This window comes from Myotis yumanensis, unplaced genomic scaffold, assembly GCF_028538775.1.
Source record: "Myotis yumanensis isolate MYYU_CA2020_CCGP unplaced genomic scaffold, mMyoYum1.0.hap1 SCAF_17, whole genome shotgun sequence".
Taxonomy (NCBI): Eukaryota; Metazoa; Chordata; class Mammalia; order Chiroptera; family Vespertilionidae; genus Myotis; species Myotis yumanensis.
Genome location: NW_027223768.1, coordinates 8365369 through 8373461, shown reverse-complemented (window position 1 = coordinate 8373461; position 8093 = coordinate 8365369). Strand labels below are relative to the sequence as shown.

At 40.9% G+C, this 8093-nt stretch overlaps 1 protein-coding gene across 3 annotated transcripts in view; it reads left to right on the top strand.

Moving 5' to 3' along the window:
* The first annotated feature begins 121 nt into the window (after nt 1–121).
* DENND2C (DENN domain containing 2C) overlaps nt 122–8093 on the top strand; it is a 50363-nt gene continuing 42391 nt past the window's right edge. For all 3 annotated transcript variants that reach the window (XM_070396133.1, XM_070396135.1, XM_070396132.1), the window contains exon 1: nt 122–214. The gene's annotated coding sequence lies outside the window, so the exon portion shown is untranslated. The remainder of the gene's footprint in view (nt 215–8093) is intronic.

The window sequence follows — 8093 nt, the reverse complement described above, 5'->3', positions numbered from 1 at the left end:
GCCTGGCAACGCCGGGGGCGGGCCGAGCGTGAGGGAAGGAAACAGCAGCCAATCAGAAACCTGTTTGGCCGGGCAGGGGCGGGGCCTTCGGCCGGGCCTGCGGGGGCGGGACGGAGCCGACCCGAGTGGGACAGACGGGACTTAGCGCCTCCGCTGAGGAGAAGACGAGAGCCTCGCAGCCCGGCCGCGGGGGCGGCGTCGGGGCCCAGGGCAGGTAGGAGCGGGGGCTTCGAATCGGGGCCGCGGGGGTGTCGGCCCCGACCCGGCTGTCTCGGCACCTCCCGGGCCTCGAGGGACGCGCGCGTGTCCGGCCCCGAGGACGCGGGTTTAGGGCGTCCCGCCTGTCGCCCGCGGTGGTTGTGGCGGAGCCGGACTCAGGGACACCCCGCCGCTCTCCTCGGGGGCGCGGGGACCGTCGAGGCGGCGGCGGTCGGGGGCCCTGCGGGGAGAGGGAGCGCCCCGCGCGCGCGAGGAAATGCGGGGCCTCGTCCGGGAGGAGCTGGTTTCAACGGCGGCAGACGTCGGCCAGGGGCTTCGAACTGAAGTTTAGTGTTTTGATTCTTAACAGACTCCGACACGCACAACCGCAAAAAGTCGAGTCGATTTTTATTTTAAAACCTGACAATGGAACATGTACGAGCTTTTGAGTAACCAGAGTAGCCGCGGATGATGAGGTGATGAGTCAAGGGCTGGAGGCTTGGCCAGGACCCACGGACCGCATGCGGCGTGGACCGCGGTCAGGGTCACTCTGGGCCTCCTTTCCTTAGCTCTGCGGATGCTCATGCCTGGGGGGCTCCGAGGGCCGAAGGAGAGGAGAGGACCCTGCACATGTTAGGTATCCTTATCGGACTGTGCGCCAGCCTCGTGCACATTGACTAACTGCCAGGCGCATAGTAGGAGCTCTGTAAACCTTGACCCCGACGCTAGTGATGGACCTACAGTGTTTTAGATAACATCCCGGGTCTCTGTTTGCCGTGTAGATAAATGCTTCCAGCCCGTTTCCCACAACATCACCGTTGTGTGAAGGGTGGTCCGTGTTTAACTGATGGATGAATGTTTCCAGAATAGCACATGTTGCCTATCCACGGCTCCTCAATCATTTACCGCGGGGCAGCCTATGGCTGTGGCTTAAGTTACCTGGGAAAAAGGAAGCTGGGCGTGTTGCTTCACATCATGACTTTGATTTGCTTTTTTAAAGAGTTAAGTCCTCCCAAACAAAATGAATGTCTGGCTGTGTTTTTTTTGTAAGGGCGTTATTATAGGCATTTGCATCCTTCTCTATGGGTTTGAGGGACTTAAGAGGGAGACTGGAAATAAAACAGGGAAGAGCAGTTTGTAGCCAGCAGACTTGTACCCGGGGTACTTCTGGGCGTGTTCTGAATTAGTTTCCCAGGCTGAAACCAGGAAATGCAGTAATTGTGTTTCTTGGCCTTTATTAAATTTTTTTGTGTTGAACCTGGCATGGATATGTTGAAATGCAGATCTAAAGGAAGAATTTTTTTTTCTGATGTGACAATAGGCAGTTATCTAAAGTTGGAAATTATATTTTAAATGATCTGAAAAGAATCATATTACAGATGAGGATTTTAGATCATTGAGTACCAAGATCAAATTAAATGGAGAAATAAAAAGGAAAGGTCCTAATGTATAGAATTTTGTGTTGCTTTAAATGTTTACATGTTTCAAAGGTTCAGTGAAGATGAATGTTTTGAAACTACTTAAAAAACCCCAATTTTAAATACATTCTCTCTCTATATATAAACTCCATATATAAATTTTGGTATAATATTTAACTTGTTGATATTGGAAGCTTGAAGCCTTACATTTACATTATTTATTGAGCACCTGTTATATTCCAAGGCACAGTTTGAGCACTTACATTGTACAGTATTCATGTATAGGCAGGATATAATTATTTATTTTGGAGATTGATGGGCTAAAATCAATCTAACAACTGGGCTAAAATAAGTACTGAGAAAGGTGTTTTTAAAACTGGTAACAACACCCACCAGCATTAATCGGGACCTACTCTGAGCCAGGCAGTGTTCTAAATTCTTCACGTGCATTAGCTGATTGAATCCTTACACAGCACCACGAGGGTTATTATTATTATGAACTCCTTGCTCAAAGACAGAGAAGTTGAGTAACTTGCTTATATCAAGCAGCCTAGGTAGCAGAGCTAGGATTCAGACCAAACAGCTGGGCTCCCCCAAATCCTGATCTTACCCTCTACAGTATACTGGGTTTCCAATTCTGTGAGTGATTTACACATGAAATCCAGTGGGCATTTAAAAGAGCTCTGTAAAGAAAGTCTTCAAAAAGAAGGAAAGAAAAAGATAGGGAGAGAATAGAAACTGGTATTGCAAGGTGTAGATTGAAGACATGTCCAAGCTACAATTTAATTACACTTTGTATATAAGAGCATTTCCCGCCCCCCTGGTGAATGACGTGGGATTCTTTTTGTTTCTAGGTTCTCAGTCACTCAGTCACTACAATTATGGCATCATCTTAATAATGTGAGAGGTGATTATTTTTCAATAAGAAGTTTAAAATGTCTGTTCTTGGACCATGAGTTAAATGTTAGATTGAGGAAAAGAAAATGCTTCCCTGATTTCAAGCTTATAACCAGACATGTAAACAAGTCCCTACAATTTCAGTGTGATAAGAGTTAAAACAGAGATAAACAGAGTTTACTGGGAACATTGATTAGGAAAATGTGGTGAAGAGCCTTTGCATCATGCTAAGGACTTTGGACTTGATCCTAAAAACAATGGAGAGCCAGTGAAGGACTGTGAGTAATTAGGAAAGATAACGTGGTGGTATGGTGTGGAGGCTGGGTAGGATGGAGAGAGATAAGTTAGAAGGCTATTGCTATTGAGATAGATAAGAGGAGATAAGGGCCTGGAGTAGGAAAATAGCAGAGATGAAGAGGAGAGGACAGGTAATGAAATGTAGAATTTACAGGGATTAAAAATTGATTGGCTTTGAAGTTGAACAGAAAAGTAAACAACTTGGCTTCTAAGCTTGGGAATCTGTGAATAGAGGAACATGTTTTATTATTTTTTTTTAATGTGAGAGGAAGGTAACCGTTTCAGTTTTGAACATGCTGAGTTTGAAGTGTATGCAACATGCAGTTGGAGATGTCAAGAGAGGATCCATAGCCCAGAAGGGAGGCTGAGATTGATGATTCAGAGTTTAGTTGGAAAGTAAAAGGTCATTGAAGCCCTAAGAACAGACAAAATTGTTTGGGGAGTACATATGGAATTAGAAGAGAGGAATAGAAGGGGTTGTTTATTTATTTATGCTAATTTCATCTTACACATTGTGATTATAAAGCAATAAAATGGTTTTTTAAAAAATATATTTTATTGATTTTTTACAGAGAGGAAGGGAGAGAGATAGAGAGTTAGAAACATCGATGAGAGAGAAACATCGATCAGCTGCCTCCTGCACTTCTCCTACTGGGGATGTGCCCGCAACCAAGGTACATGCCCTTGACCGGAATCGAACCTGGGACCTTTCAGTCCGCAGGCTGACGCTCTATCCACTGAGCCAAACCGGTTTCATCTAAAATGGGTTTTAATGGAAGGTTAACCCCTTTTACATCCAAATGAATTCTGTTCTTTCACACACACACACACACACCCCACCTCCTCCTTTATTGATTACAGAGAGGAAGGGAGAGGGAGAGATAGAAACATCAATGATGAGAGAGAATCATTGATCAGCTGCCTTCTGCACACCCCACACTGGGAATCGAACCCACAACCTGGGCATGTACTCTGACTGGAGAATCGAACCATGATCTCCTGGTTCATAGGTTGACACTCAACCATTGAGCTATACCAAATGGGCTGAATCCTGTTCTTTTAAAAATTCATTTAGGCTTTACTCATTTATTTCAAAAGTATATTGCCCAAAATATTATTGGAGTTTCTCTTTGTAAAAAAAAAAAAAAAAAAAAAAACTTTATAGCAAATTCACAGCCATTCAAGAAAGTAGATCTTCCCATTTTAAAAAAATATATATCTTATTGATTTTTTTACAGAGAGGAAAGGAGAGGGATAGAGAGTCAGAAACATCAGTGAGAGAGAAACATCAATCAGCCGCCTCCTGCACACTCCCCACTGGGTATGTGCCCGCAACCAAGGTACATGCCCTTGACCGGAATCGAACCTGGGACCCTTGAGTCCGCAGGCCTCTATCCACTGAGCCAAACCGGTTAGGGCCCCATTTTGTTATAGAATTATTTTTTCCTCTACTGTAGTTTCTATTTTCATGCATATATAGCCTATTTATCTTAAATCAAAGCTACAAAAGCATATGGTGTATAGCTCTTGGAAGTGAGAAATAGTGCTCTTTTAAAAAAGAAATCTTTGCGTCCCATAAATTTAGATTATCAATAAATGTCTGCTAGTTGATTCATCTTAATAACCAGTCTTATTCAATCTTGGCTCCAAATAGCTTAGGTGTTTCTAAAATTCATTCTCATCCTCAAAGAAGGAAGGTTTGCCATCATGAATGAGACTCAAAAGAATGTGTTATGTATGGCTTTGAAGGCTTTTTCAAAAAAGGAATTTCAAAAATATTTTCCCAATTTGTGGTCTCATTAGAATAAGTGTAATATCTTTTAAGGCAGGAATTGGCAAACTTTCTGTAAAGGGCAGATGGTAAGTATTTTAGACTTTATGGGCTATACAGTCTCTGTCGCAACTACCCAATTCTGCCAAAAGAGAGCCATAGACAATACTTAAGTGATTGAGCATGTGTTGGGTTCCAATTAAAGTTTATTTATGGACACCGAAATTTGCATTTCATATAATTTCCACATGTCATGAAATATTATATTTCTTTGATTGTTTTTCCAGTTATTTAAAAACTAGAGGCCCAGTGCATGAAATTCATGCACGGGTAGGGTCTCTAGGGGCTGCCATTTACCAGCAGGGCCTTCCTTCATTCCATGCCACTCCCTGGTGGTCAGTGCACATCATAGCGATCGATCGAACTCCTGGTCGGTCCAATTCCCAAGGGGACGCTTTGCATATTAGGCTTTTATATATATAGATGTGAAAACCTCAGAGGGTGTGCAAAAACAGGTGGCCATATTTGGCCTAAAGGTGTAGCCTCACTCTGCTGTCCCTATCCTAAGGGGCGTTCTTCGGAGTACTTGAATTTCTAAGTTTAGTTTTTCAGAAATGGTTATTCAAAGTTATATCTCCTATTTCTAAATTCCAGTACATTTTGTAAAACATCTGAAAATGTTACATTCATCCTCCATTTCTGGAGAGTGAGTGAAAAATGTTTCTTTCACTGGTTTGGAACCTGAGATACAGAGAAATAAATTGACTTCTGCAATGTCAGAATAAAAAATAGGTTTGAAAATGCTTTTCAATATTCAGTACTCCTTTCTGAACCTGTAAATCAGCGATCTTTTTGCCTTGGTGGAAGTGTCAACATTGAAAGCTGGGTGGAATAAAAGACCAGAACGTGAGTGTCCTGCACTGGCTCCCAGAGGATTGGGCAGGATGAAATCTTTTGTTTTTTTCCTCTCTGACGTGAATGAATACTTTTCATCCTAAGGAAAAGAAAACATTAAGTTTTTCTTCACTTCCTGGGCATTGTAGCAGGTTATCTGATGGAAGGATAAAGTAAATGATGGTGAGATAAGAGGAATTTTAAAGGACTTTTTCCCCTCTAACTATCCCAGATATTTCTCTCTGCACCTCCTATTTTTTAGGAGGAAATTCAAGATATTGTTTTCCTTATAAATCTTAGATTCCTGGTTGGCAGCCTGAAAATAGCAGTTTTCGCATTCAGTTCAGGCAGTACTGATTGATTTATATTGGTTAAAGATTATTATTTATGCTCTCCTTTTCAAAGCTAGATATCTGACTTTCATGGTTTTCATAACAGTGATAAATGTTTACAACCGAGGACATAGAAGAAAATTATTAGTTTTCCTTCGAAGTTTAAATTCATAGAAATGGCATATTTGTAGATTGTTTCTGTGTGGATGTTAAAATTCAGGACAGATTGGGGTAATTATATGTGTGTGGGGGTACATGTGTTTTATTCTTGCTGCTACTTAAAGAAATGTGCATTTTTCTCTCTCTTATTTCCATTGGAGTAAAATACAAACAAAACACTCCAGCTGTCTTGGATATTTTTGAATTGGTTACTTAGCAGTAGGAAGCATAATGTCGTATTTAAATGTTTATCTGTATTCTCTGATACTCTGATTAAATAAGAGTCTATTAAGGCTGATGACAAGAGGGCCTGCTGGGAGGAAATGACACCGTCTGCTCTGCAACAGTATTTGCTGCAAATCCTCTTCCCTGGTCCCTACTTACACTGTCAGGGGTACCATGGAACAAAAGAGGAAAATTCTGCGAGTTAGAGTGATGGGCAATTTGAGCATAATCATAATTCTATGGTTATTATTACGCAGTTAATTTATATTAACCTAAGTCAAAGTCAAGCAAAATGTAGCTGAATTTTATCTGCTGTTGGTAAAAACAGTGAAATGCTATCTAAACAAGGCTTATTTTTGAACTTTAAATGCATTCATCAAGTGCAATATTGTTAAGAGTTCAGTGATCATTGTACTTTAAATGCAAACTAGATCAATTTGCCCTTAAAATTTATTATTTAATTCAAAGACAGCACAGAGGTAAAATAAAATACAGAAGCATGTCCAATAGCTTCATCTGGAAGTACAAAAATGTTGAGGAAATGGTGGCTTGAGAAAAATTATAAGACTTTTAATGAAGATTATTTTAAATATGGTTTTATCAAATGTGTAAAACCTGACTAAAATGACAGACTTCCATGTATTAGTATTAATGTTGCAAATGAAAGTTTAAAATCTTTAAAATTAAAAGTGATTCTTAAAAACATAGCATACTGGACTGTTCAATAAACCCTTTCAAATATTTTCAAAGAAAGAAAAGAATATGAAATTATCTCCCTTTATAGGAAATTGAAAAAGATTCATTATTGTTAATTGTGTGTCAGTGGCATAACAGAAAATGGCTACATATCTCTTGAAAAAAGTAATTATCTAGAATGGATGTTACGTTTATGATTTTTGACGATAAATCAGCTGAAAATACAAAATTGCACCTGTTGGTGATACCATGCCTCTGTTCTGTACCATTGGGGACATTTCAATAGTGCTTATACTGTGGCTGTAGTCTGGTGCAGGTTTCACAGTCTGATTTGATTAGACCACTTATATTATAAGTTACACTAAGCTTCTAGTTTGTTAAATATGGTATCAAGATCATTAATAAGGAGGATTTTCTGTGCTGTTTAAATTTAACCACAACAGTATGTGCATAATTACAGAATTTTTGAAACTTTTAGAAAATAATTTTAAGTAATGGAATAGAAATTTTGATTACAAAACAGAGAGAAATTATTTTTATTTTGTTGTTGTTGATTTTTGTTTTCCTTAACTGAGGATATTTTTTCCATTGATTTCTTAGAGAGAATTGAAGGGAAGGGGAGAGACAGAAAGAGAGAAACATCGATGTGAGAGAGACACATTGATTGGTTCCCTCCCACAGGCACCCCAAGCAGGGACCAGAGCCAGGACGGAGCCTGCAACAGAGGTACACGCCCTTGACCAGAATCGAACCTACGACCCTTCAGTCCATAGGCTGATGCTCTAACCACTGAGAAAACCGGCTAAAGCAGGAATTATTTTAAACATTGTTTGAAGCTGCTGATAATAGTACTCTGCCCCCTGCCCCCCCCCCCCCAGGGCTTTCGCTGTGTTTTATTGAGTATTTCCTAAAAGCACCCTTTCCACACTCAAGGAGAGGGATGAAGATAGGCAAGCAGGCAGGCAATAGTCAAAGCAATACAACTGATAGTGCAGGCACCCTCCTGCCTTCTTCTGTGTGTCCAGGGCAATGGGACTGCTGGTCTTTGGCAGAAACAATAAGCTGGGCATGAGTGAGCACATTGCCCAGTAGGTCATTGCTGGGCTTTCCGTCCCCTTTGTTCCAGGGTTTAGAGTGCTCTTTGGAATGACTTTTATAGATCTCTAAGCTTTGGTATGCATAGAACATCCTCGGGATCTCATGGAT